The sequence below is a fragment of the Heloderma suspectum genome, chromosome 3 (genome assembly GCF_057233095.1).
Source record: "Heloderma suspectum isolate Gila_16-S chromosome 3, 16-S_ref, whole genome shotgun sequence".
NCBI lineage: Eukaryota > Metazoa > Chordata > Lepidosauria > Squamata > Helodermatidae > Heloderma > Heloderma suspectum.
This window is the reverse complement of record NC_139460.1, coordinates 54,262,605-54,270,192: the sequence shown is the minus strand read 5'-3', so window position 1 is coordinate 54,270,192 and position 7,588 is coordinate 54,262,605.

Genomic DNA, 7,588 nt, shown 5'->3' with positions numbered 1-7,588 from the left:
TGAAGAAATGGAGAAGAAATAAAAGGTGGAAGGAGACGGGGAGGCTGGGAGGAAGGAGGTGAAGATAGAAGGAAGCATAGATTAAGAAGGGAAGCGGTCTGAGCATTTGTCAAAAGCAAGGGCTTTGTATAATGTATTTTGATCTCAGCAATGCACTGAAGCTGAAATTACAAGCAATGCAATCTGTGTTGGATGTTTCTAATATCCTTCAGTAGAAATGACATTGTTTAAAAGTATTTGTGATTAGTCGGAAACTGGAATAATTATATTAGGGATCAACAACTGTAGCTCACTGGGCCAAATTCACCACTTGGACCTCCAGTTGCCAACCTAGAGGGAAAGGAGTGGTGTGGTATCTTTGGTAGCACCCGTGGCAAGAAATGCCTTTCAGTGGTTTAGACTGGTGCACTGGCTGTATCTTTTCAGGACAACGATAGCCTGGCCAGTGTAACCCAAGTTCTGGTAACATCTAGGATTGATTACTGTATTGTGCTGTATGTGGGGGTGCCTTTGAAGACTGTTTGGAGACTTCATTGAGTTCAAAATATAGCTGCCATGCTGTTGACTGGAACTAGACAGTGCGAAAATATCTTACCACTATTGGACAAACATCACTGGCTTCCAGTCCATTTCTGAGTGCATTTAAAAGTGCTGGTACTTACCATTAAATCCCTATCATTCTCAGGACTCAGATACATGCAGCAATGACTGCTCCCATACCAGCCTACCTTCAGTATCAGGAACCAACTGCTGGGGGCCATGAACAGTAGGGTGCTGTTGCCTTCATGTCCTGCTTGCGGGCTTCCCATTGGCATCTGCTTGGCCACTGTCAGAAACAGAATGCTGGACTAGATAGGCCTTTGATTTGATCCAGTAGAGCTCTTATTTGAAGGCTCACCTCAAAACAACCCCACCATCTGAGATAAGGGTAAGTGGTAACCAGAAAGAGAGAGAGAGAGAGAGAGAGAGAGAGAGAGCACTTTCTCAGTGGTGGTATCCTATTTGTGGAATTACCACCCTAGAGAGTTCCCCGTGGTGTCAACATTGTTATTATTTGGTGCCAGGCTTAACAAAACCAGTGTAGGCCAGCAAAGAGACATGCTTGACACGACACTCTTATTTTTTTTTCTTTTTTCTCTGTAACTAAGAACTTATCCCAGATTTTCTTAACAATTTTATTTATAGGCATGAAACCTTTACTCCTTAAATATGGGATGATATGAAGAAAGGTGAGGGAAATTTAAAGGGGAGGGAATGGAAGCAGGATTTATTGTTTGTATTGTATTGGATTTTTTTTTTTTTTAACTAAGAAACTGTTAATAAGAAAAAATATATTCATCTTGGTTAAACATGTTGTTACATTTTATTTGTGTATTTTGTCTTATTTTTGTAAGCTCTGCTGAAGGGCAGTATATGCAACTTTTGAATAAACACATAGCAGGCTATTAATAGGACACTTTGACAAGGAAAGATGAAGCCTTGGTCCTCATGCTTTACTTCATTCTCAAAGTAGCTCTCCAAGAAAACTATTTGCTGATCAGGGCATTATATCACATCATCATATGATATCTATGCAGCCTCAGCTGCCATAGCACCAAAATTGGCAGCAGAAAAAAATTAACTGAAAGAAAGTGAAATTTGTCCCTTTCACTCCTTCGTAGTGCTTTGTCGCTGAGCTTCCGTAACAAACCGCCTATTTGTTGTGCTGCCGCTATTGAATTCAGTGGTGCGGCAGCAGCAGTGTGGACCGCCTGGGTGCCTGGGGGATCAAAAGTGGACTCTGAACCCCCCAAAGTTGTCCACCTCTGATACAGATGGTAGAATCATACAGAGATGGTCCCCAGAATCATTTGGATCAATTGGGGCTGCTGGATTTATGGGGTCTGCCAGACATGCATGACTGTGAAGGGCTGCAGCATTTGGTAACCTGCACTTGCTCTCTCATTTGCAGCAACAACTTCTAGAGTGGTTCTTTGCCCTGCATTCAGCAGAATCCAATATGTCTAGCAGGCTTTACACAAATCCTCTACTCTGTGTGCAGCCTGTTAGTTAGTTCAGAACGCATGCCTTGCAAAATCTTTTATCGTCTTTCAAATCTCCTAGGAAAGTGACCCTACATGACCTAAGCAAACTCTAGTATTCCTTTGCCTTTACCTTCCTGCGGTTTAAAACCCATTGGGGCATATCTTTGGTCACATTGCACTTTTATTTTATTTTTTGAAAGACCCATTAATTTCAAATGAGCTTGTGCAGGAGAAGTTTTGAGAAGAGCATGCCTATTGTCTCATTTCCTCCAGCTATCGCAGTAGAAAACAGTTTATTGCCATGGCAATTAATGCACTATTCCCTGGAGGAAGCACCTCATTTTCCCAGGTACAAAATACTGTGACTTGGGAATATGTGATATTCTCACAATTGAAGTGTAGCCCTGAGGGAAGATACATCAGGACTGTGCAAGACAAAAAGGAAAATAATGTAAAATTATTACTCTCCAAAAAAAGTTGCAAAAAGCCCCCAAACTCAGTGTGAATTGTTTAAATTTACTCATGCCCACGAGAGAAACATTTCTGAGATATGGATAAAGCGACAATCCTAAGCAGATCCCAATACCAGGTATTTTTGCCTGGTCCCCCACCTCCCACCTCCAAGGTCTAGATGCAGATCTATAGTAGTGGCAACTACAGAGTTACCTCCTCACCTTGCTAGTGAGCTAATTAATGAATGGTAATATTTTTTCACTTGCTACCAAAGAACATTTCATCGTTAGATCTGGGGCTCCTTCACACGGAGCTTTTATCCTGCAATTGAGATTGCTCCTTCACGGAAGTTTGCGAGCTCTTTACATGACACAGTAATCATCCCAGCCATCTCCTGCACTAAATGCCCTTTGTTCCGTTTTTAAATAGACCGCAGATAATGAGCTATCAAATTGCCTCATTGTGTTCCACTTCAGTTCCTCCATCAAAAGAGTTAAAGTGACAAGGAGAGGAGCGAGATCAATGAAAGATAATAGAAGACTCAGCTACGGGGGAGAAGGACGGGGGAAGGGGAGTGGGGAAAGGAAGCGCATGTAAAGGGAGTCAGTTGTGATCCTGCATTTAAAATGGAAGCAGAAATCCCCGTTTTAAATGGAGGGCTTTAGGATGGTGTAGAAATGCCCCTGTTCACTTTTAGCAGAAATAATTTTGAAACTCTGCAACATGGTTTATTGGTTTCAATTTCCCAGACTGCTAGGTTGTTCTCAAAGGTCTGGTGGAGGAATCTTGCATTTTACAAGGATTCCTTTACAGCAAATGTCTAATCAGCATGGGACATGACTTCAGAGCTTCCTACTCTATTTGCCTTGTCCCCGTTTCAGATGGCCATAAGGTATTTCAACCCCACGTCCAAAGAGGCAAGCAGGGAAGCACCAAAAGATACCAGTCCACAGACTACACATTCTGTCTTCAACAAAAGTTCTGAGCTTCCACAAAAACGTTTTCTTGTGTGATTAACATAAGGTGTGAAGCAGAAATATATGGGCAGAAGTACTTTTGGTAATCCCAGGCTCAGCATTTTGGTCAGCCAGCATTAGATCTCTGGTGAGATAGATAGATAGATAGATAGATAGATAGATAGATAGATAGATAGATAGATAGATATTGTATGCATTGCCCTGTATTTGCTTTTAATTTCAGCAAAAAAGAATTCAGGCTATTCAAATTCTAGATAACGGCAATATCCTTATTTCTTACAATTGACGTGGGGGGGGGGGTGAGTGCACGCACGCACACACGCACATACCGTGTGTGTGAATATAACTGTTTTAGGGCTGCACATGGCATATGCTTCTTTTATGCCTCTTGAATGTTGGTTTCTCCAGTCTGCAGCCTGACAAGTTTAGAAAGAGCTATTCTTCATGTATCTTCATTCATTCCAGGGGAATATAATATGGGAAATTTTGCTCTCACAATAGCTGCTGCTCGCTATTGGCATAAACTTTTGTCAAGAGACATGGAGATGGCGCGCTGTAACAGGGATTCTGTACACTCTCTTCAAGTTCGTCACACACAAAATGTTAGACTTGGGGAAGAAAAAAAAATATATCTGAAAGCTTGTACATCTTTACTTAAAAAGAAGTTGGATAAATGCATGCATTTTATCCCCCTGTCCATCCGTATCGTGACTGGGAAGGAAAGAGGAAAGGACATGCTGAGAATTTGCTTTGTGGCGGGAAGCTATTACAGAGATAGAAAGCAGTGTAAGCCACCATGGCCATATCAACAAACTTAGCCTGGCTCAAAATACTGGTACCAGCAAGCCCATGAATTTGCGGTGGTTGGTATAGACAATCAAAAGCAGAGGTGTTTACACGAACCCCGGCCTTTGCTCATTCAATAAATGTGCAGAGGGGGGTGTTGGGCTGCGTGTGACAATCCTTTGGAGGTCCATGAGGAGGACTTCTCTACACTCAGAAGACAGCAGCTTGCCTAAGGCCAGAGCTGAAGAGAGATTTGAGATGGGCACTTCCAGGTTTGCACTTATCTGGCACCCTGAGCCAATTCACTCCACCAGCTCTTACAAAAGAAGGGGAAGGAGCCTGGGGAAGGAGGACCAGCCAGCAGCTGCACCAGGTGGATCCTGAGCCTGAGCCTGCTTCTGCCCCCGCCCACAGGTACTTAAGGCGGGGCTGCCAGAGGCTGCTCGGGAAGGAGCCTGGGGAAGGAGGACCAGCCAGCAGCTGCACCAGGTGGATCCTGAGCCTGCTTCTGCCCCCGCCCCCGCCCACAGGTACTTAAGGCGGGGCTGCCAGAGGCTGCTCAGGAAGGAGCACTTAGCGTCGCACTTGGAGTCGCAAGATCTACCCACCTGCCTCTCCAGAGACACCAGCAGCCACAACACCAGCAGCAAATAGCAGCAGCAGCAGAGGGCAGCAGCTTTAAAGACCAGGGGAAGGGGCAAACGTGGACTATCTGCTCCTTCTTAGCTGCTGTTCTCTTTTATCTCTTTTATATTCTTTTAAACTGTTGTATATTTTATATCTTAATATTTTAATATGTGCCTGGGAGGACTATTGGGCAACTTAGGGGGTGGGGGAGGTGCCACCATAACTGTGGTCACGGGCAGGGGGAGGTATGGCGTTGGGGGATTAACAGGCCAGCTGAGGAGAAGAGGGGCTAGACACCTTACAGCTGTCCCCTCTTCTGGTTCTTCCCCCAACCTGATGGTTCCTGGCAGCCTTACCAGTCTGCCCTCGGGTCTGGTGGTGCTGCTGCTGAATGCCAGGTCGGCCCAAAATAAGACCTCCCTCATCCATGATTTGATTGTGGATGAGGGGGCTGACCTGGCATGTATTACTGAGACCTGGGTGGGGGAACTGGGAGGGGTCACTCTCTCCCAGCTGTGCCCTCCTGGGTACTCGGTGCAGCACCAACACCGACTTGAGGGTTGGGGAGGGGGGGTTGCCGTGGTCTATAGGAATTCAATCTCCCTCTCCAGGCTTCCTGCTCATTCGAGTGCAGATCTTGAGTGTCTGTACCTTGTGTTGGGTACCCGGGACAGTTTAGGGATTCTGTTGGTGTACCGCCCACCCCGCTGCCCATCAGACTCCCTGCCTGAGCTGACGGAGGTGGTCTCGGACTTGGTGTTGAGGACCCCCAGGATGATGGTCCTGGGGGATCTCAACTTCCATGCCGAGGCTGCTGTATCCGGGGCGGCTCAGGACTTCATGGCCGCCATGACAACCATGGGGCTGTCCCAACATGTCATTGGCCCAACGCATATAAAAGGACACACGCTTGATCTGGTTTTCTCGACTGGGCAGGAGGATGGTGATCTGAAAGTGGAGGAATTAACATCTGTCCCTTTGTCATGGTCAGATCACTTCCTGCTGAGGTTTAGACTTCTGGCGGCCTTTCCCCTCTGCAAGGGTGGGGGACCTATTAAAATGGTCCGCCCCCAGAGATTAATGGATTCTGATGGATTCCAGAGGGCTCTGGGGGATTTTCCTGCTGGTATGGCTGGTGCTCCTGTTGAAGCCCAGGTCGCTCTGTGGAATGCAGAGATGACTCGGGCGGTTGACATGATCGCACCCAAGCGCCCTCTCCCTCTGAGCAGAGCCCGGCCAGCTCCTTGGTATACACCTGAGCTGAGGGCAATGAAGCAAGAGGGGAGACGGCTAGAACGCAGGTGGAGGAAAACTTGTGCTGAGTCTGACCGAACACAGGTAAGAGCCCACTATCGAGCCTACTCTGTGGCGGTGAGGGTGGCAAAGAGACAGTTCTTTTCCACCAGCATTGCATCTTCTCAGTGTCGCCCGGCGGAGCTTTTCCGAGTGGTTCGCGGCCTGTTACATTCTGGGCCAGGGAGAGAGACGGTGGAACCCTCGGTAGCACGCTGTGACGGGTTTGCGCGGCACTTTGAGGATAAAGTCGCTCAGATTCGTCATGAATTGGACACCACGATTAATGCAGTTCCATTGGTAGAGGCGTTCAGAGCACCGTCTGGTCCAGTTTTATTGGATGAGTTTCAGTTACTGAGGCCTGAGGATGCGGACAAGGTGCTTGGCCAAGTCCGATCGACCACTTGTGTGCTTGACCCTTGCCCTTCATGGCTTATTAAATCAAACAAGGAGGGGTTGTCCAGCTGGGTCCAGGAGGTTGTAAATTCCTCCTTGAGAGAGGGAGTGGTGCCTGCCGCTTTAAAAGAGGCAGTAATTAGACCACTCCTGAAAAAGCCTAACCTGGACCCAGAGGATGTTAACAATTATAGGCCAGTGGCCAACATCCCCTTCCTGGGCAAGGTGCTTGAGCGGGTGGTTGTAGGACAGCTCCAGGCACTCTTGAATGAAACGGATTATCTAGATCCATTTCAATCGGGCTTCAGGCCTGGTTTTGGAATGGAAACTGCCTTGGTCGCCCTGTGGGATGACCTCTGCCAGGAGAGGGACAGGGGGAGTGCAACCCTGTTGATTCTCCTGGACCTCTCAGCGGCTTTCGATACCATCGACCATGGTATCCTTCTGGATAGGTTGTCTGGGTTGGGAGTTGGAGGCACTGCACTACAGTGGTTCCGCTCCTACTTGGATGGCCGATTCCAGAAGGTGGTGCTGGGGGATTATTGCTCTGTGCCATGGCAATTGTGCCATGGGGTTCCACAGGGCTCTATTCTATCCCCCATGCTGTTTAACATCTACATGAAACCGCTGGGGGAGGTTATCCGGAGGTGTGGGCTGAGGTGCCATCAATATGCGGATGACACCCAGCTCTACCTCTCTTTCTCATCAAAACCAGGTGAGGCAGTGGCTGTTCTGAACCAGTGCCTCGGCATGGTAATGGACTGGATGAGGGCCAATAAACTGAAACTCAATCCAGACAAGACGGAGGTACTGTTAGTGGGTGGTTCGTCTGCCCGGCTAGGTGATAATCAACCTGTTCTGGAGGGGGTTGCACTCCCCCTAAAGGATCAGGTTCATAGTTTGGGGGTGCTCTTGGATCCAGAACTGTCACTTGAGGCACAGGTGAACTCAGTGGCACGGAGCACTTTTTCTCAGCTTAGGCTGGTATACCAACTACGCCCTTATCTGGACAGAGATAGCCTAGCTACAGTT